Here is a 20,739-nt window from a genome sequence, read left to right on the forward strand (position 1 = left end):
CGCCCCGCTGCTGCTCCTCTCGCCCCGCTGCTGCTCCTCTCGTCCCGCTGCTGCACCGCTCTCCCCGCTACTGCTCCTCTCGCCCCGCTGCTGCTCCTCTCATCCCGCTGCTGCTCCTCTCGTCCCGCTGCTGCTCCTCTTGCCCCGCTGCTGCTCCTCTCTCCCCGCTACTGCTCCTCTCGTCCCGTTGCTGCTCCTCTCTCCCTGCTGCTCCTCTCTCCCTGCTGCACCTCACTCCCCACTGCTGCTCTTCTCTCCCCGCTGCTGTTCCTCTCGCCCCGTTGCTGCTCCTCTCTCCCTGCTGCACCTCACTCCCCGCTGCTGCTCCTCTCGTCCCGCTGCTGCACCGCTCTCCCTGCTGCTGCACCTCACTCCCCGCTGCTGCTCTTCTCTCCCCGTTGCTGCTCCTCTTGTCCCGCTGTTGCACCTCACTCCCCGCTGCTGCTCCTCTCTCCCCGCTGCTGCACCTCTCTCACCGCTGCTGCTCCTCTCACCCCGCTGCTGCTCCTCTCTCCCCGCTGCTGCTCCTCTCACCCCGCTGCTGCTCCTCTCACCCCGCTGCTGCACCTCTCTCCCCGCTGCTGCTCCTCTCGCCCCGCTGCTGCTCCTCATCTCATCCCGCTGCTGCTCCTCTCGTCCCGCTGCTGCTCCTCTCGCCCCGCTGCTGCTCCTCTCGCCCCGCTGCTGCTCCTCTCGCCCCGCTGCTGCTCCTCTCGTCCCGCTGCTGCACCGCTCTCCCCGCTACTGCTCCTCTCGCCCCGCTGCTGCTCCTCTCGTCCCGCTGCTGCTCCTCTCGTCCCGCTGCTGCTCCTCTTGCCCTGCTGCTGCTCCTCTCTCCCCGCTACTGCTCCTCTCGTCCCGTTGCTGCTCCTCTCTCCCTGCTGCTCCTCTCTCCCTGCTGCACCTCACTCCCCACTGCTGCTCTTCTCTCCCCGCTGCTGTTCCTCTCGCCCCGTTGCTGCTCCTCTCTCCCTGCTGCACCTCACTCCCCGCTGCTGCTCCTCTCGTCCCGCTGCTGCACCGCTCTCCCTGCTGCTGCACCTCACTCCCCGCTGCTGCTCTTCTCTCCCCGTTGCTGCTCCTCTTGTCACGCTGTTGCACCTCACTCCCCGCTGCTGCTCCTCTCTCCCCGCTGCTGCACCTCTCTCACCGCTGCTGCTCCTCTCACCCCGCTGCTGCTCCTCTCTCCCCGCTGCTGCTCCTCTCGTCCCGCTGCTGCACCGCTCTCCCTGCTGCTGCACCTCACTCCCCGCTGCTGCTCTTCTCTCCCCGTTGCTGCTCCTCTTGTCCCGCTGTTGCACCTCACTCCCCGCTGCTGCTCCTCTCTCCCCGCTGCTGCACCTCTCTCACCGCTGCTGCTCCTCTCACCCCGCTGCTGCTCCTCTCTCCCCGCTGCTGCTCCTCTCACCCCGCTGCTGCTCCTCTCACCCCGCTGCTGCACCTCTCTCCCCGCTGCTGCTCCTCTCGCCCCGCTGCTGCTCCTCATCTCATCCCGCTGCTGCTCCTCTCGTCCCGCTGCTGCTCCTCTCGCCCCGCTGCTGCTCCTCTCGCCCCGCTGCTGCTCCTCTCGCCCCTCTGCTGCTCCTCTCGTCCCGCTGCTGCACCGCTCTCCCTGCTGCTGCTCCTCTCGTCCCGCTGCTGCTCCTCTCGCCCCGCTGCTGCTCCTCTCGTCCCGCTGCTGCTCCTCTCGTCCCGCTGCTGCACCGCTCTCCTCGCTGCTGCTCCTCTCGTCCCGCTGCTGCACCGCGCTCCCTGCTGCTGCTCCTCTCGTCCCGCTGCTGCTCCTCTCGTCCCGCTGCTGCTCCTCTCGTCCCGCTGCTGCTCCTCTCGCCCCGCTGCTGCTCCTCTCGTCCCGCTGCTGCTGCTTTCTCCCCGCTGCTGCTCCTCTCGTCCCGCTGCTGCACCTCTCTCCCCGCTGCTGCTCCTCTAGCCCCGCTGCTGCTCCTCTCGTCCCGCTGCTGCACCGCTCTCCCCGCTACTGCTCCTCTCGTCCCGCTGCTGCTCCTCTCGCCCCACTGCTGCTCCTCTCGCCCCGCTGCTGCTCCTCTCGTCCCGCTGCTGCACCGCTCTCCCCGCTACTGCTCCTCTCGCCCCGCTGCTGCTCCTCTCGTCCCGCTGCTGCTCCTCTCGTCCCGCTGCTGCTCCTCTTGCCCCGCTGCTGCTCCTCTCTCCCCGCTACTGCTCCTCTCGTCCCGTTGCTGCTCCTCTCTCCCTGCTGCTCCTCTCTCCCTGCTGCACCTCACTCCCCACTGCTGCTCTTCTCTCCCCGCTGCTGTTCCTCTCGCCCCGTTGCTGCTCCTCTCTCCCTGCTGCACCTCACTCCCCGCTGCTGCTCCTCTCGTCCCGCTGCTGCACCGCTCTCCCTGCTGCTGCACCTCACTCCCCGCTGCTGCTCTTCTCTCCCCGTTGCTGCTGCTCTTGTCCCGCTGTTGCACCTCACTCCCCGCTGCTGCTCCTCTCTCCCCGCTGCTGCACCTCTCTCACCGCTGCTGCTCCTCTCACCCCGCTGCTGCTCCTCTCTCCCCGCTGCTGCTCCTCTCACCCCGCTGCTGCTCCTCTCACCCCGCTGCTGCACCTCTCTCCCCGCTGCTGCTCCTCTCGCCCCGCTGCTGCTCCTCATCTCATCCCGCTGCTGCTCCTCTCGTCCCGCTGCTGCTCCTCTCGCCCCGCTGCTGCTCCTCTCGTCCCGCTGCTGCTCCTCTCGTCCCGCTGCTGCACCGCTCTCCCTGCTGCAGCACCTCACTCCCCGCTGCTGCTCTTCTCTCCCCGTTGCTGCTCCTCTTGTCCCGCTGTTGCACCTCACTCCCCGCTGCTGCTCCTCTCTCCCCGCTGCTGCACCTCTCTCACCGCTGCTGCTCCTCTCACCCCGCTGCTGCTCCTCTCTCCCCGCTGCTGCTCCTCTCACCCCGCTGCTGCTCCTCTCACCCCGCTGCTGCACCTCTCTCCCCGCTGCTGCCCCTCTCGCCCCGCTGCTGCTCCTCATCTCATCCCGCTGCTGCTCCTCTCGTCCCGCTGCTGCTCCTCTCGCCCCGCTGCTGCTCCTCTCGCCCCGCTGCTGCTCCTCTCGCCCCTCTGCTGCTCCTCTCGTCCCGCTGCTGCACCGCTCTCCCTGCTGCTGCTCCTCTCGTCCCGCTGCTGCTCCTCTCGCCCCGCTGCTGCTCCTCTCGTCCCGCTGCTGCTCCTCTCGTCCCGCTGCTGCACCGCTCTCCGCGCTACTGCTCCTCTCGTCCCGCTGCTGCTCCTCTCGCCCCGCTGCTGCTCCTCTCGCCCCACTGCTGCTCCTCTCGTCCCGCTGCTGCACCGCTCTCCCCGCTACTGCTCCTCTCGCCCCGCTGCTGCTCCTCTCGTCCCGCTGCTGCTCCTCTCGTCCCGCTGCTGCTCCTCTTGCCCCGCTGCTGCTCCTCTCTCCCCGCTACTGCTCCTCTCGTCCCGTTGCTGCTCCTCTCTCCCTGCTGCTCCTCTCTCCCTGCTGCACCTCACTCCCCACTGCTGCTCTTCTCTCCCCGCTGCTGTTCCTCTCGCCCCGTTGCTTCTCCTCTCTCCCTGCTGCACCTCACTCCCCGCTGCTGCTCCTCTCGTCCCGCTGCTGCACCGCTCTCCCTGCTGCTGCACCTCACTCCCCGCTGCTGCTCTTCTCTCCCCGTTGCTGCTCCTCTTGTCCCGCTGTTGCACCTCACTCCCCGCTGCTGCTCCTCTCTCCCCGCTGCTGCACCTCTCTCACCGCTGCTGCTCCTCTCACCCCGCTGCTGCTCCTCTCTCCCCGCTGCTGCTCCTCTCACCCCGCTGCTGCTCCTCTCACCCCGCTGCTGCACCTCTCTCCCCGCTGCTGCTCCTCTCGCCCCGCTGCTGCTCCTCATCTCATCCCGCTGCTGCTCCTCTCTCCCCGCTGCTGCTCCTCTCTCCCCGCTGCTGCTCCTCTCTCCCCGCTGCTGCTCCTCATCTCATCCCGCTGCTGCTCCTCTCTCCCCGCTGCTGCTCCTCTCTCCCCGCTGCTGCTCCTCTCTCCCCGCTGCTGCTCGTCTCTCCCCGCTGCTGCACCGCTCCCCCGCTGCTGCTCTTCTCTCCCCGCTGCTGCTCCTCTCGTCCCGCTGCTGCACCTCACTCCCCGCTGCTGCTCTTCTCTCCCCGCTGCTGCTCCTCTCTCCCTGCTGCTGCTCCTCTCGTCCCGCTGCTGCTCCTCTCGTCCCGCTGCTGCACCGCTCTCCTCGCTGCTGCTCCTCTCGTCCCGCTGCTGCACCGCGCTCCCTGCTGCTGCTCCTCTCGTCCCGCTGCTGCTCCTCTCGTCCCGCTGCTGCTCCTCTCGCCCCGCTGCTGCTCCTCTCGTCCCGCTGCTGCTGCTCTCTCCCCGCTGCTGCTCCTCTCGTCCCGCTGCTGCACCTCTCACCCCGCTGCTGCTCCTCTCGCCCCGCTGCTGCTCCTCTCGTCCCGCTGCTGCACCGCTCTCCCCGCTACTGCTCCTCTCGTCCCGCTGCTGCTCCTCTCGCCCCGCTGCTGCTCCTCTCGCCCCGCTGCTGCTCCTCTCGTCCCGCTGCTGCACCGCTCTCCCCGCTACTGCTCCTCTCGCCCCGCTGCTGCTCCTCTCATCCCGCTGCTGCTCCTCTCGTCCCGCTGCTGCTCCTCTTGCCCCGCTGCTGCTCCTCTCTCCCCGCTACTGCTCCTCTCGTCCCGTTGCTGCTCCTCTCTCCCTGCTGCTCCTCTCTCCCTGCTGCACCTCACTCCCCACTGCTGCTCTTCTCTCCCCGCTGCTGTTCCTCTCGCCCCGTTGCTGCTCCTCTCTCCCTGCTGCACCTCACTCCCCGCTGCTGCTCCTCTCGTCCCGCTGCTGCACCGCTCTCCCTGCTGCTGCACCTCACTCCCCGCTGCTGCTCTTCTCTCCCCGTTGCTGCTCCTCTTGTCACGCTGTTGCACCTCACTCCCCGCTGCTGCTCCTCTCTCCCCGCTGCTGCACCTCTCTCACCGCTGCTGCTCCTCTCACCCCGCTGCTGCTCCTCTCTCCCCGCTGCTGCTCCTCTCGTCCCGCTGCTGCACCGCTCTCCCTGCTGCTGCACCTCACTCCCCGCTGCTGCTCTTCTCTCCCCGTTGCTGCTCCTCTCGTCCCGCTGCTGCACCGCTCTCCGCGCTACTGCTCCTCTCGTCCCGCTGCTGCTCCTCTCGCCCCGCTGCTGCTCCTCTCGCCCCACTGCTGCTCCTCTCGTCCCGCTGCTGCACCGCTCTCCCCGCTACTGCTCCTCTCGCCCCGCTGCTGCTCCTCTCGTCCCGCTGCTGCTCCTCTCGTCCCGCTGCTGCTCCTCTTGCCCCGCTGCTGCTCCTCTCTCCCCGCTACTGCTCCTCTCGTCCCGTTGCTGCTCCTCTCTCCCTGCTGCTCCTCTCTCCCTGCTGCACCTCACTCCCCACTGCTGCTCTTCTCTCCCCGCTGCTGTTCCTCTCGCCCCGTTGCTGCTCCTCTCTCCCTGCTGCACCTCACTCCCCGCTGCTGCTCCTCTCGTCCCGCTGCTGCACCGCTCTCCCTGCTGCTGCACCTCACTCCCCGCTGCTGCTCTTCTCTCCCCGTTGCTGCTCCTCTTGTCCCGCTGTTGCACCTCACTCCCCGCTGCTGCTCCTCTCTCCCCGCTGCTGCACCTCTCTCACTGCTGCTGCTCCTCTCACCCCGCTGCTGCTCCTCTCTCCCCGCTGCTGCTCCTCTCACCCCGCTGCTGCTCCTCTCACCCCGCTGCTGCACCTCTCTCCCCGCTGCTGCTCCTCTCGCCCCGCTGCTGCTCCTCATCTCATCCCGCTGCTGCTCCTCTCTCCCCGCTGCTGCTCCTCTCTCCCCGCTGCTGCTCCTCTCTCCCCGCTGCTGCTCCTCATCTCATCCCGCTGCTGCTCCTCTCTCCCCGCTGCTGCTCCTCTCTCCCCGCTGCTGCTCCTCTCTCCCCGCTGCTGCTCGTCTCTCCCCGCTGCTGCACCGCTCCCCCGCTGCTGCTCTTCTCTCCCCGCTGCTGCTCCTCTCGTCCCGCTGCTGCACCTCACTCCCCGCTGCTGCTCTTCTCTCCCCGCTGCTGCTCCTCTCTCCCTGCTGCTGCTCCTCTCGTCCCGCTGCTGCTCCTCTCGTCCCGCTGCTGCACCGCTCTCCTCGCTGCTGCTCCTCTCGTCCCGCTGCTGCACCGCGCTCCCTGCTGCTGCTCCTCTCGTCCCGCTGCTGCTCCTCTCGTCCCGCTGCTGCTCCTCTCGCCCCGCTGCTGCTCCTTTCGTCCCGCTGCTGCTGCTCTCTCCCCGCTGCTGCTCCTCTTGTCCCGCTGCTGCACCTCTCACCCCGCTGCTGCTCCTCTCGCCCCGCTGCTGCTCCTCTCGTCCCGCTGCTGCACCGCTCTCCCCGCTACTGCTCCTCTCGTCCCGCTGCTGCTCCTCTCGCCCCGCTGCTGCTCCTCTCGCCCCGCTGCTGCTCCTCTCGTCCCGCTGCTGCACCGCTCTCCCCGCTACTGCTCCTCTCGCCCCGCTGCTGCTCCTCTCATCCCGCTGCTGCTCCTCTCGTCCCGCTGCTGCTCCTCTTGCCCCGCTGCTGCTCCTCTCTCCCCGCTACTGCTCCTCTCGTCCCGTTGCTGCTCCTCTCTCCCTGCTGCTCCTCTCTCCCTGCTGCACCTCACTCCCCACTGCTGCTCTTCTCTCCCCGCTGCTGTTCCTCTCGCCCCGTTGCTGCTCCTCTCTCCCTGCTGCACCTCTCTCCCCGCTGCTGCACCTCTCTCACCGCTGCTGCTCCTCTCACCCCGCTGCTGCTCCTCTCTCCCCGCTGCTGCTCCTCTCACCCCGCTGCTGCTCCTCTCACCCCGCTGCTGCACCTCTCTCCCCGCTGCTGCTCCTCTCGCCCCGCTGCTGCTCCTCATCTCATCCCGCTGCTGCTCCTCTCTCCCCGCTGCTGCTCCTCTCTCCCCGCTGCTGCTCCTCTCTCCCCGCTGCTGCTCCTCATCTCATCCCGCTGCTGCTCCTCTCTCCCCGCTGCTGCTCCTCTCTCCCCGCTGCTGCTCCTCTCTCCCCGCTGCTGCTCGTCTCTCCCCGCTGCTGCACCGCTCCCCCGCTGCTGCTCTTCTCTCCCCGCTGCTGCTCCTCTCGTCCCGCTGCTGCACCTCACTCCCCGCTGCTGCTCTTCTCTCCCCGCTGCTGCTCCTCTCTCCCTGCTGCTGCTCCTCTCGTCCCGCTGCTGCTCCTCTCGTCCCGCTGCTGCACCGCTCTCCTCGCTGCTGCTCCTCTCGTCCCGCTGCTGCACCGCGCTCCCTGCTGCTGCTCCTCTCGTCCCGCTGCTGCTCCTCTCGTCCCGCTGCTGCTCCTCTCGCCCCGCTGCTGCTCCTCTCGTCCCGCTGCTGCTGCTCTCTCCCCGCTGCTGCTCCTCTCGTCCCGCTGCTGCACCTCTCACCCCGCTGCTGCTCCTCTCGCCCCGCTGCTGCTCCTCTCGTCCCGCTGCTGCACCGCTCTCCCCGCTACTGCTCCTCTCGTCCCGCTGCTGCTCCTCTCGCCCCGCTGCTGCTCCTCTCGCCCCGCTGCTGCTCCTCTCGTCCCGCTGCTGCACCGCTCTCCCCGCTACTGCTCCTCTCGCCCCGCTGCTGCTCCTCTCATCCCGCTGCTGCTCCTCTCGTCCCGCTGCTGCTCCTCTTGCCCCGCTGCTGCTCCTCTCTCCCCGCTACTGCTCCTCTCGTCCCGTTGCTGCTCCTCTCTCCCTGCTGCTCCTCTCTCCCTGCTGCACCTCACTCCCCACTGCTGCTCTTCTCTCCCCGCTGCTGTTCCTCTCGCCCCGTTGCTGCTCCTCTCTCCCTGCTGCACCTCACTCCCCGCTGCTGCTCCTCTCGTCCCGCTGCTGCACCGCTCTCCCTGCTGCTGCACCTCACTCCCCGCTGCTGCTCTTCTCTCCCCGTTGCTGCTCCTCTTGTCCCGCTGTTGCACCTCACTCCCCGCTGCTGCTCCTCTCTCCCCGCTGCTGCACCTCTCTCACCGCTGCTGCTCCTCTCACCCCGCTGCTGCTCCTCTCTCCCCGCTGCTGCTCCTCTCACCCCGCTGCTGCTCCTCTCACCCCGCTGCTGCACCTCTCTCCCCGCTGCTGCTCCTCTCGCCCCGCTGCTGCTCCTCATCTCATCCCGCTGCTGCTCCTCTCGTCCCGCTGCTGCTCCTCTCGCCCCGCTGCTGCTCCTCTCGCCCCGCTGCTGCTCCTCTCGCCCCGCTGCTGCTCCTCTCTCCCCGCTACTGCTCCTCTCGTCCCGTTGCTGCTCCTCTCTCCCTGCTGCTCCTCTCTCCCTGCTGCACCTCACTCCCCACTGCTGCTCTTCTCTCCCCGCTGCTGTTCCTCTCGCCCCGTTGCTGCTCCTCTCTCCCTGCTGCACCTCACTCCCCGCTTCTGCTCCTCTCGTCCCGCTGCTGCACCGCTCTCCCTGCTGCTGCACCTCACTCCCCGCTGCTGCTCTTCTCTCCCCGTTGCTGCTCCTCTTGTCCCGCTGTTGCACCTCACTCCCCGCTGCTGCTCCTCTCTCCCCGCTGCTGCACCTCTCTCACCGCTGCTGCTCCTCTCACCCCGCTGCTGCTCCTCTCTCCCCGCTGCTGCTCCTCTCGTCCCGCTGCTGCACCGCTCTCCCTGCTGCTGCACCTCACTCCCCGCTGCTGCTCTTCTCTCCCCGTTGCTGCTCCTCTTGTCCCGCTGTTGCACCTCACTCCCCGCTGCTGCTCCTCTCTCCCCGCTGCTGCACCTCTCTCACCGCTGCTGCTCCTCTCACCCCGCTGCTGCTCCTCTCTCCCCGCTGCTGCTCCTCTCACCCCGCTGCTGCTCCTCTCACCCCGCTGCTGCACCTCTCTCCCCGCTGCTGCTCCTCTCGCCCCGCTGCTGCTCCTCATCTCATCCCGCTGCTGCTCCTCTCGTCCCGCTGCTGCTCCTCTCGCCCCGCTGCTGCTCCTCTCGCCCCGCTGCTGCTCCTCTCGCCCCTCTGCTGCTCCTCTCGTCCCGCTGCTGCACCGCTCTCCCTGCTGCTGCTCCTCTCGTCCCGCTGCTGCTCCTCTCGCCCCGCTGCTGCTCCTCTCGTCCCGCTGCTGCTCCTCTCGTCCCGCTGCTGCACCGCTCTCCCCGCTGCTGCTCCTCTCGCCCCGCTGCTGCTCCTCATCTCATCCCGCTGCTGCTCCTCTCTCCCCGCTGCTGCTCCTCTCTCCCCGCTGCTGCTCCTCTCTCCCCGCTGCTGCTCCTCATCTCATCCCGCTGCTGCTCCTCTCTCCCCGCTGCTGCTCCTCTCTCCCCGCTGCTGCTCCTCTCTCCCCGCTGCTGCTCGTCTCTCCCCGCTGCTGCACCGCTCCCCCGCTGCTGCTCTTCTCTCCCCGCTGCTGCTCCTCTCGTCCCGCTGCTGCACCTCACTCCCCGCTGCTGCTCTTCTCTCCCCGCTGCTGCTCCTCTCGCCCCGCTGCTGCTCCTCTCGTCCCGCTGCTGCTGCTTTCTCCCCGCTGCTGCTCCTCTCGTCCCGCTGCTGCACCTCTCTCCCCGCTGCTGCTCCTCTAGCCCCGCTGCTGCTCCTCTCGTCCCGCTGCTGCACCGCTCTCCCCGCTACTGCTCCTCTCGTCCCGCTGCTGCTCCTCTCGCCCCGCTGCTGCTCCTCTCGCCCCGCTGCTGCTCCTCTCGTCCCGCTGCTGCACCGCTCTCCCCGCTACTGCTCCTCTCGCCCCGCTGCTGCTCCTCTCGTCCCGCTGCTGCTCCTCTCGTCCCGCTGCTGCTCCTCTTGCCCCGCTGCTGCTCCTCTCTCCCCGCTACTGCTCCTCTCGTCCCGTTGCTGCTCCTCTCTCCCTGCTGCTCCTCTCTCCCTGCTGCACCTCACTCCCCACTGCTGCTCTTCTCTCCCCGCTGCTGTTCCTCTCGCCCCGTTGCTGCTCCTCTCTCCCTGCTGCACCTCACTCCCCGCTGCTGCTCCTCTCGTCCCGCTGCTGCACCGCTCTCCCTGCTGCTGCACCTCACTCCCCGCTGCTGCTCTTCTCTCCCCGTTGCTGCTCCTCTTGTCCCGCTGTTGCACCTCACTCCCCGCTGCTGCTCCTCTCTCCCCGCTGCTGCACCTCTCTCACCGCTGCTGCTCCTCTCACCCCGCTGCTGCTCCTCTCTCCCCGCTGCTGCTCCTCTCACCCCGCTGCTGCTCCTCTCACCCCGCTGCTGCACCTCTCTCCCCGCTGCTGCTCCTCTCGCCCCGCTGCTGCTCCTCATCTCATCCCGCTGCTGCTCCTCTCGTCCCGCTGCTGCTCCTCTCGCCCCGCTGCTGCTCCTCTCGTCCCGCTGCTGCTCCTCTCGTCCCGCTGCTGCACCGCTCTCCCTGCTGCAGCACCTCACTCCCCGCTGCTGCTCTTCTCTCCCCGTTGCTGCTCCTCTTGTCCCGCTGTTGCACCTCACTCCCCGATGCTGCTCCTCTCTCCCCGCTGCTGCACCTCTCTCACCGCTGCTGCTCCTCTCACCCCGCTGCTGCTCCTCTCTCCCCGCTGCTGCTCCTCTCACCCCGCTGCTGCTCCTCTCACCCCGCTGCTGCACCTCTCTCCCCGCTGCTGCTCCTCTCGCCCCGCTGCTGCTCCTCATCTCATCCCGCTGCTGCTCCTCTCGTCCCGCTGCTGCTCCTCTCGCCCCGCTGCTGCTCCTCTCGCCCCGCTGCTGCTCCTCTCGCCCCTCTGCTGCTCCTCTCGTCCCGCTGCTGCACCGCTCTCCCTGCTGCTGCTCCTCTCGTCCCGCTGCTGCTCCTCTCGCCCCGCTGCTGCTCCTCTCGTCCCGCTGCTGCTCCTCTCGTCCCGCTGCTGCACCGCTCTCCCCGCTACTGCTCCTCTCGTCCCGCTGCTGCTCCTCTCGCCCCGCTGCTGCTCCTCTCGCCCCGCTGCTGCTCCTCTCGTCCCGCTGCTGCACCGCTCTCCCCGCTACTGCTCCTCTCGCCCCGCTGCTGCTCCTCTCGTCCCGCTGCTGCTCCTCTCGTCCCGCTGCTGCTCCTCTTGCCCCGCTGCTGCTCCTCTCTCCCCGCTACTGCTCCTCTCGTCCCGTTGCTGCTCCTCTCTCCCTGCTGCTCCTCTCTCCCTGCTGCACCTCACTCCCCACTGCTGCTCTTCTCTCCCCGCTGCTGTTCCTCTCGCCCCGTTGCTGCTCCTCTCTCCCTGCTGCACCTCACTCCCCGCTGCTGCTCCTCTCGTCCCGCTGCTGCTCCTCTCTCCCCGCTGCTGCTCCTCTCTCCCCGCTGCTGCACCGCTCTCCCTGCTGCTGCACCTCACTCCCCGCTGCTGCTCTTCTCTCCCCATTGCTGCTCCTCTTGTCCCGCTGTTGCACCTCACTCCCCGCTGCTGCTCCTCTCTCCCCGCTGCTGCACCTCTCTCACCGCTGCTGCTCCTCTCACCCCGCTGCTGCTCCTCTCTCCCCGCTGCTGCTCCTCTCACCCCGCTGCTGCTCCTCTAACCCCGCTGCTGCACCTCTCTCCCCGCTGCTGCTCCTCTCGCCCCGCTGCTGCTCCTCATCTCATCCCGCTGCTGCTCCTCTCTCCCCGCTGCTGCTCCTCTCTCCCCGCTGCTGCTCCTCTCTCCCCGCTGCTGCTCCTCATCTCATCCCGCTGCTGCTCCTCTCTCCCCGCTGCTGCTCCTCTCTCCCCGCTGCTGCTCCTCTCTCCCCGCTGCTGCTCGTCTCTCCCCGCTGCTGCACCGCTCCCCCGCTGCTGCTCTTCTCTCCCCGCTGCTGCTCCTCTCGTCCCGCTGCTGCACCTCACTCCCCGCTGCTGCTCTTCTCTCCCCGCTGCTGCTCCTCTCTCCCTGCTGCTGCTCCTCTCTCCCCGCTGCTGCTCCTCTCCCCCAGCTGCTGCTCCTCTCGTCCCGCTGCTGCACCGCTCTCCCCACTGCTGCTCCTCTCGTCCCGCTGCTGCACCTCACTCCCCGCTGCTGCTCTTCTCTCCCCGCTGCTGCTCCTCTCGTCCCGCTGCTGCACCGCTCTCCCCGCTACTGCTCCTCTCGTCCCGCTGCTGCTCCTCTCGCCCCGCTGCTGCTCCTCTCGCCCCGCTGCTGCTCCTCTCGTCCCGCTGCTGCACCGCTCTCCCTGCTGCTGCTCCTCTCTCCCCGCTACTGCTCCTCTCGTCCCGCTGCTGCTCCTCTCGCCCCGCTGCTGCTCCTCTCGCCCCGCTGCTGCTCCTCTCGTCCCGCTGCTGCACCGCTCTCCCTGCTGCTGCTCCTCTCGCCCCGCTGCTGCTCCTCTCGCCCCGCTGCTGCTCCTCTCGCCCCGCTGCTGCTCCTCTCGTCCCGCTGCTGCACCGCTCTCCCTGCTGCTGCTCCTCTCGTCCCGCTGCTGCTCCTCTCGCCCCGCTGCTGCTCCTCTCGTCCCGCTGCTGCTCCTCTCGTCCCGCTGCTGCACCGCTCTCCCCGCTGCTGCTCCTCTCGTCCCGCTGCTGCACCGCTCTCCCTGCTGCTGCTCCTCTCGTCCCGCTGCTGCACCGCTCTCCCTGCTGCTGCTCCTCTCGTCCCGCTGCTGCTCCTCTCGTCCCGCTGCTGCTCCTCTCGCCCCGCTGCTGCTCCTCTCGTCCCGCTGCTGCACCGCTCTCCCTGCTGCTGCTCCTCTCGTCCCGCTGCTGCTCCTCTCGCCCCGCTGCTGCTCCTCTCGTCCCGCTGCTGCACCGCTCTCCCTGCTGCTGCTCCTCTCGCCCCGCTGCTGCTCCTCTCGCCCCGCTGCTGCTCCTCTCGCCCCGCTGCTGCTCCTATCGTCCCGCTGCTGCACCGCTCTCCCTGCTGCTGCTCCTCTCGTCCCGCTGCTGCTCCTCTCGCCCCGCTGCTGCTCCTCTCGTCCCGCTGCTGCTCCTCTCGTCCCGCTGCTGCACCGCTCTCCCCGCTGCTGCTCCTCTCGTCCCGCTGCTGCACCGCTCTCCCCGCTGCTGCTCCTCTCGTCCCGCTGCTGCTCCTCTCGTCCCGCTGCTGCTCCTCTCGCCCCGCTGCTGCTCCTCTCGTCCCGCTGCTGCTGCTCTCTCCCCGCTGCTGCTCCTCTCGTCCCGCTGCTGCACCTCTCTCCCCGCTGCTGCTCCTCCCTCCCCGCTGCTGCTCCTCTCGTCCCGCTGCTGCACCGCTCTCCCCGCTGCTGCTCCTCTCGTCCCGCTGCTGCTCCTCTCCCCCCGCTGCTGCTCCTCTCGCCCCGCTGCTGCTCCTCTCGTCCCGCTGCTGCTGCTCTCTCCCCGCTGCTGCTCCTCTCGTCCCGCTGCTGCACCTCTCTCCCTGCTGCTGCTGCTCTCTCCCCGCTGCTGCTCCTCTCGCCCCGCTGCTGCTCCTCTCGCCCCGCTGCTGCTCCTCTCGTCCCGCTGCTGCACCGCTCTCCCCGCTACTGCTCCACTCCCCCAGCTGCTGCTCCTCTCACCCCGCTGCTGCTCCTCTCGTCCCGCTGCTGCAGCGCTCTCCCCACTACTGCTCCTCTCGCCCCGCTGCTGCTCCTCTCGTCCCGCTGCTGCACCTCACTCCCCGCTGCTGCTCCACTCCCCCCGCTGCTGCTCCACTCCCCCCGCTGCTCCTCTCTCCCCGCTGCTGCTCTTCTCGTCCCGCTGCTGCCCCTCACTCCCCGCTGCTGCTCCACTCCCCCCGCTGCTGCTCCACTCCCCCCGCTGCTCCTCTCTCCCCGCTGCTGCTCCTCTCTCCCCGCTGCTGCTCCTCTCTCCCCGCTGCTGCTCCCCTCCCCCTGCTGCTGCTCCTCTCTCCCCGCTGCTGCTCTTCTCTCCCCGCTGCTGCTCCTCTCGTCCCGCTGCTGCACCTCACTCCCCGCTGCTGCTCCACTCCCCCCGCTGCTGCTCCACTCCCCCCGCTGCTGCTCTTTCCCCGCTGCTGCTGTTCTCGCCCCGCTGCTGCTCCACTCCCCCCGCTGCTGCTCCTCTCCCCCCGCTGCTGCTCCCCTCCCCCCGCTGCTGCTCCTCTCTCCCCGCTGCTTCTGGAGTCATTGATCGAGCATCAACTTATTGGACTAGATTTTAAAGAATGGAGCTCCGAATCAAACCGGAGTGTCTGCAACTCAGCCCCCACGCGGCAAACTCTGCGGCAACCTTCAGACACTAGCTGCCGTGTTTCAAAGGGTACCTCAGGACTGCACCCATGGAGGACCAGAAGATGCAAGTTCTCCACTCAAGGGTGAGCCCAGAGATATATACCCTCATCGAGGATGCGGACGATTTCGAGGCCGCGATGGCCCTGTTGAAAGGACACTACATTCGCCCAGTAAACCAGGTTTACGCCCGACATCTGCTAGCGACAAGACGACAAATCCCGGGGGAATCACTGGATGAATTCTACCGTGCGCTTCTGGTACTAGGTAGGAACTGTGACTGCCCGCAAGATTCAGCCAGCGACCACACAGAACTTTTAATCTGGGACGCATTCGTTGCAGGTATGCTGTCCTCCCAAATTTGTCGGCGGGTGCTGGAGAAAGAGACACTAGGCCTCAAGGAGGCAAGGGCCCTTGCTAGCTTCCTAGATGTGGCCTCCCGAAACGCCCGCGCGTACGTCCCCAACCCGCGGCAGCCCCTTGGGCAGCGTGGTACCCACCGGCGGCCGACCCCAATACATCTCCCATCCCCCCACAAGCTTGTGCCGTGCGACTACCAGGCAACCCCGGGGCGCCCCTCTGTTATTTTTGCAGGCAAGCCAAGCACCTTCGGCAGTGCTGCCCAGCCCGCTCCTCCACCTGCACTGTGGCAAAAAGTGCCATTTTGTGGCGGTATGCCAGGCCCGGGTGGTCGCCGCTGTCTCCGGGAGCGAACCAGGGCCACCACCACAACTCTCTCCATGGGCCACGGGCGCCGCCATCTCCATTTTTCCGAGCCATATGCGGTCCCGGGCACCGCCATCTTGTTCCCCAGGGGCCACGTGCGATGCGTGGGCGCCGCCATCTTGCCCACACCCTGCCATGTGCGACCCGTGGGCGCCGCCATCTTGGCTGGAGTCTCAGGACCCCGATTCGGATGACCACACACCGCCCGAGGAAAAGCTTCAACTTTTACCACGACTCGCCTCGGTGATCGTGGACCAGTCTCGGCCCCGACCGCGACGGCGACCGTGCTCATCAACGGGCGCAAAACATCCTGTATGATCGACTCTGGGAGCACAGAGAGCTTCATTCACCCCAACACAGTAAGGCGCTGTTCTCTTCCCATACATCCAGTTAACCAAAGAATCTCCCTGGCCCTCACTCCATAGAGATCAAGGAGTTCTGCGTAGCGGACCACACCGTCCAGGGAAGAGAATTTAAAAATTTCCGACTCTACGTCCTCCCTCACCTCTGCGCTGCCACGCTCCTGGGATTGGACTTCCAGTGCAACCTCCAGAGCTTAACCTTTAAATTCAACGGCCCTATACCCCCCTCACTGTCTGCAGCCTCGCGACCCTCAAGGTCGACCCGCCTTCCCTTTTTGCGAACCTCACCCCGGATTGCAAACCCGTCGCCGCCATGAGCAGACGGTACAGTGCCCAGGACCGGACCTTCATTAGGTCAGAGGTCCAGCGGCTACTGAAGGAAGGTATTATCGAGGCCAGCAACAACCCCTGGAGAGCCCAAGTAGTGGTTGTAAAGACCGGGGAGAAGCACAGGATATTCATCGATTATAGTCAGACCATCAACAGGTATACGCAGCTCGACGCGTACCCTCTCCCCCGCATATCTGATTTGGTCAATCAAATTGCACAATACAAGGTCTATTCCACGGTGGACCTCACATCTGCCTACCACCAGCTCCCCATCCGCCCGGGTGACCGCAAGTACACTGCATTCAAAGCAGATGGGCAGCTCTACCACATCCTAAGGGTTCCCTTCGGTGTCACAAATGGAGTCTCGGTCTTCCAACAGGAGATGGACCGAATGGTTGACCGGTACGGTTTGCAGGCCACATTTCCGTATCTCGACAACGTCACGATCTGCGGCCACGACCAGCAGGACCACGACACCAACCTCCGCAAATTCCTCCATACCGCAAAAACCCTTAACTTAACCTACAACAAGGACAAATGCATGTTCAGCACCGACCGTCTAGCCATCCTCGGCTATGTAGTGCATGATGGAGTCATAGGCCCAGATCCCGAACGCATGTGCCCCCTCATGGAGTTTCCCCTCCCCCACTGCTCCAAGGCCCTGAAACGTTGCCTGGGATTTTTTCCATATTACACCCAGTGGGTCCCCAACTATGCGGACAAGGCCCGCCCACTAATCCAATCCTCGGTTTTCCCCCTGTCGGCAGAGGCCCGCCAGGCCTTCAGCCGCATAAAGGCCGACATCGCAAAGGCCACGATGCACGCAATCGATGAATCCCTTCCCTTCCAAGTCAAGAGCGACGCGTCCGACATAGCTCTGGCGGCCACCCTCAACCAAGAGGGCAGACCGTGGCCTTCTTCTCACGCACCCTCCATGCTTCAGAAATCTGTTATTCCTCAGTTGAAAAGGAGGCCAAGGCCATAGTAGAAGTTGTGCGGCACTGGAGGCATTACCTGGCTGGCAGGAGATTCACGCTCCTCACTGACCAACGGTCGGTAGCTTTCATGTTCGATTATGCACAGCGGGGCAAGATATAGAACGATAAGATGTTACGGTGGAGGATAGCACTCTCCACCCACAACTATGAGATCTTGTATCGTCCCGGGAAGCTAAATGAGCCTCCTGATGCCCTATCCCCTGCCGTGCGCGGCACGTGCCAACGCACAAGTAGACCAGCTCCGGGCCCTCCATGAGGACCTCTGCCACCCGGGGGTCACTCGATTCTTCCATTCTATCAAGACCCGCAGCCTGCCCTACACCCTCGAGGCGGTCAGGACAGCCACCAGGGACTGCCAAATCTGCGCGGAGTGCAAGCCGCACTTCTACAGGCCAGAGAAAGCGCACCTGATAAAGGCTTCCCGTCCCTTTGAACATCTCAGCATGGACTTCAAAGGGTCTCCCATCCACCGACCGCAACACATATTTCCTGAACCTGATTGACGAGTACTCCTGGTTCCCATTCGCCATCCCCTGCCCCGACATGACCGCAGCCACCGTCATAAAAGCCCTCCACAGTATCTTTACACTGTTCGGGTTCCCCACGTACATACACATTGATAGGGGGTCCTCCTTCATGAGCGATGAACTGCATCAATTCCTGCTCAGCAAGGGCATCGCCTCGAGCAGGATGACCAGGTATAACCCCCGGGGAATCGGACAGGCAGAGAGGGAGAATGGAACGGTCTGGAAGACCGTCCTACTGGCCCTACGGTCCAAGAATCTGCCAGTCTCCCGCTGGCAGGAGGTCCTACCCGATGCACTCCACTCCATCCGATCACTGCTGTGTACCACGACAAACGAAACACCTCATGAACGTCTCCTTGTCTTCCCTAGGAAGTCCTCCTCCGGGACCTTGCTCCCAACCTGGCTGGCAGTTCCTGGACCCAATCTGCTCCGCAAACACGTGCAGGCGCACAAGTCGGACCCATTGGTAGAGAGGGTCCACCTCCTTCATGCTAACCCTCAGTATGCCTACTCAGTACCCCGATGGCTGGCAGGATACGGTCTCCCTACGGGACCTGGCGCCCGCTGGATCCCCCCCCCACCAACCCCACGCTCCCTCCCACCAGCGCACACAGCGGCTTCCCCCATTCCCAGATGGATCGGCTCTTCCACTGGTCCCACCCAGGGGTGATGAAGCTACCGAAGAAGCCAAAGTCATGGTCCCAGAGTCACGGATGCCCGAGCCGGCGCCTGCATCATGTAATAAGGCAAAACACTGTACCACCGACGGGTACCACCAGAACCTCTACCACTGTATGACGCGAGACGACCACCCCCGCCGGACACTTTTTTTTAACAGGGGGTGAATGTGGTTGTCGGTATTAGGGGTATTATGGTACCTAGGTTGAGGCTGTAAGGTCATCCCCGCTGCTGCTCCTCTCTCCCTGCTGCTGCTCCCCTTGCCCCGCTGCTGCTCCTCTCTCCCCGCTGCTGCTCCTCCCTCCTGCTCCTCCCCACTGCTATCCTCTACCCCCGCTGCTACTCTCTCCCCGCTGCTGCTCCTCTACCTGAGACAGGAAGATTATTAGTGAACCTGCCTGCTGGTTCCGCCCAGTAAGGCGGAGTATAAGAGTCTGTGTCTCCCTAGCAGCTGCATTCTGTACCTGCGCTGCTGGAGGAACCATCTAGTCCAATAAAGCCTTCAATTGTCATCCAAACTTGCTTCTCGAGTCATTGACCAAGATCACTGCTGCTCATCTCTCTCCCGCTGCTGCTCCCCTCGCCCCGCAGTTGCTCCTCTCTACCCGCTGCTACTGCTCTTTCCCCCCTGCTGCTCCCCTCTTCCCGCTGCAGCTCCTCTCTCCCCACTGCTGCTCCTCTCCCCCCGCTGCTGCTGCTCTCCCCCCGCTGCTGCTCCTCTCTCCCCGCCGCTGCTCCTCTCTTCCCGCTGCTGCTCCTCTCTCCCGCTGCTGCTCCTCTCTCCCCGCTGCTGCTCCTCTCTCCCCGCTGCTGCTCCTCTCTCCCCGCTGCTGCTCCTCTCTCCCCGCTGCTGCTCCTCTCGCACCGTGGCTGCTCTTCTCACCCCATTGCTGCTCCCCTATCGTTGTTGCTGCTCCTCTCTCCCCACTGCTGCTCCGCTATCCCCGTTGCTGCTCCTCTCGCCCTGCTGCTGCTCCTCTCTCCCCGCTGCTGCTCCTCTCTCCCCGCTGCTGCTCCTCTCTCCCCGCTGCTGCTGTTCTCGCCCCGCTGCTGCTCCCCTCGCCCCGCTGCTGCTCCCCTCACCCCGCTGCTGCTCCTCTCGCCCCGCTGCTGCTCCCCTCGCCCCGCTGCTGCTCCCCTCACCCCACTGCTGCTCCCCTCTCCCCGCTGCTGCTCCCCTCACCCCACTGCTGCTCCCCTCTCCCCGCTGCTGCTCCCCTCACCCCGCTGCTGCTCCTCTCGCCCAGCTGCTGCTTCTCTCTCTCCCGCTGCTGCTCCTCTCTCTCCGCTGCTGCTCCTCTCGCCCAGCTGCTGCTTCTCTCTCTCCCGCTGCTGCTCCTCTCTCCCCGCTGCTACTCCTCTCATCCCGCTGCTGCTCCTCTCTCCCCGCTGCTGCTCCTCCCTCTCTGCTGCTGATCCTCTCTCCCCGCTGCTGCTCCTCTCTCCCCGCTGCTGCTCCTCTCTCCCCGCTGCTGCTCCTCTCTCCCCGCTGCTGCTCCTCTCCCCGCTGCTGCTCCTCTCGCCCCGCTGCTGCTCCTCTCTCCCCGCTGCTGCTCCTCTCTCCCCGCTGCTACTCCTCTCCCCGCTGCTGCTCCTCTCCCCGCTGCTGCTGTTCTTGCACCGCTGCTGCTCCTCTCTCCCCGCTGCTGCTTCTCTCTCTCCCGCTGCTGCTCCTCTCTCCCCGCTGCTACTTCTCTCATCCCGCTGCTGCTCCTCTCTCCCTGCTGCTGCTCCTCCCTCCCCACTGCTATCCTCTCTCCCCGCTGCTGCTCCTCTCCCCCTGCTGCTGCTCCCCTTGCCCCACTGCTGCTCCTCTCTCCCCACTGCTATCCTCTCTCCCCGCTGCTGCTGCTCTCTCCCCGCTGCTGCTCCTCCCTCTCTGCTGCTGCTCCTCTCTCCCCGCTGCTGCTCCTCTCTCCCCGTGCTGCTCCTCTCTCCCCGCTGCTGCTCCTCTCTCCCCGCTGCTGCTCCTCTCCCCGCTGCTGCTCCTCTCTCCCCGCTGCTGCTCCTCTCTCCCCGCTGCTGCTCCTCTCTCCCCGCTGCTACTCCTCTCCCCGCTGCTGCTCCTCTCCCCGCTGCTGCTGTTCTCGCACCGCTGCTGCTCCTCTCTCCCCGCTGCTGCTTCTCTCTCTCCCGCTGCTGCTCCTCTCTCCCCGCTGCTACTTCTCTCATCCCGCTGCTGCTCCTCTCTCCCTGCTGCTGCTCCTCCCTCCCCACTGCTATCCTCTCTCCCCGCTGCTGCTCCTCTCCCCCTGCTGCTGCTCCCCTTGCCCCACTGCTGCTCCTCTCTCCCCACTGCTATCCTCTCTCCCCGCTGCTGCTCCTCTCTCCCCACTGCTGCTCCTCTCTCCCCGCTGCTGCTCCCCTCACCCCGCTGCTGCTCCTCTCTCCCTGCTGCTCCTCTCCCCCCGCTGCTGCTCCTCTCTCCCCGCTGCTGCTCCCCTCACCCCGCTGCTGCTCCTCTCTCCCTGCTGCTCCTCTCCCCCCGCTGCTGCTCCTCTCTCCCCGCTGCTGCTCCCCTCCCCCCGCTGCTACTCCTCTCTCCCCGCTGCTGCTCCTCTCTCCCTGCTGCTGCTCCTCTCTCCCCGCTGCTGCTCCTCTCTCCCCGCTGCTGCTCCTCTCTCCCCGCTGCTGCTCCTCTCTCCCTGCTGCTGCTCCTCTCTCCCTGCTGCTGCTCCTCTCTCCCCGCTGCTGCTCCTCTCTCCCTGCTGCTGCTCCTCTCTCCCTGCTGCTGCTCCTCTCTCTCTACTGCTGTGTGTTGCTGGGTTGTTGTGGACTGTAACTCAGTCCCTGTCTACATGGTATAATTGGGTTGTTGTTTGGGTGTCACGATAGCATAGTGGTTAGCACTATGGCTTTACAGTGCCAAGGATCCAGGTTCAATTCCCGGCTTCGGTTGCTGTCTTTGCGGAGTCTGCACGTTCTCCCGGTGTCTGCGTGGGTTTCCTCCGTGCACTCCGGTTTCCCGGCAAATTGGACATTCTGAATTCTCCCTCAGTGTACCTGAACAGGCGCCGGAATGTGGTGACTAGGGGTTTTTCACAGTAACTTCATTGCAGTGTTAATGTAGCCTACATGTGACACTGTTAAAGGGTATTATTGTACTGTAACTC

At 66.2% G+C, this 20,739-nt stretch overlaps 1 protein-coding gene across 1 annotated transcript in view; it reads left to right on the forward strand.

Annotated features, from left to right (window-relative positions):
- Positions 1 to 20,739, forward strand: part of grk1a (G protein-coupled receptor kinase 1 a) — a 130,373-nt gene that overhangs the window by 68,273 nt on the left and 41,361 nt on the right. The gene's annotated exons all lie outside the window — the stretch shown is intronic.

This window comes from Scyliorhinus torazame, chromosome 8, assembly GCF_047496885.1.
Source record: "Scyliorhinus torazame isolate Kashiwa2021f chromosome 8, sScyTor2.1, whole genome shotgun sequence".
Lineage (NCBI taxonomy): Eukaryota > Metazoa > Chordata > Chondrichthyes > Carcharhiniformes > Scyliorhinidae > Scyliorhinus > Scyliorhinus torazame.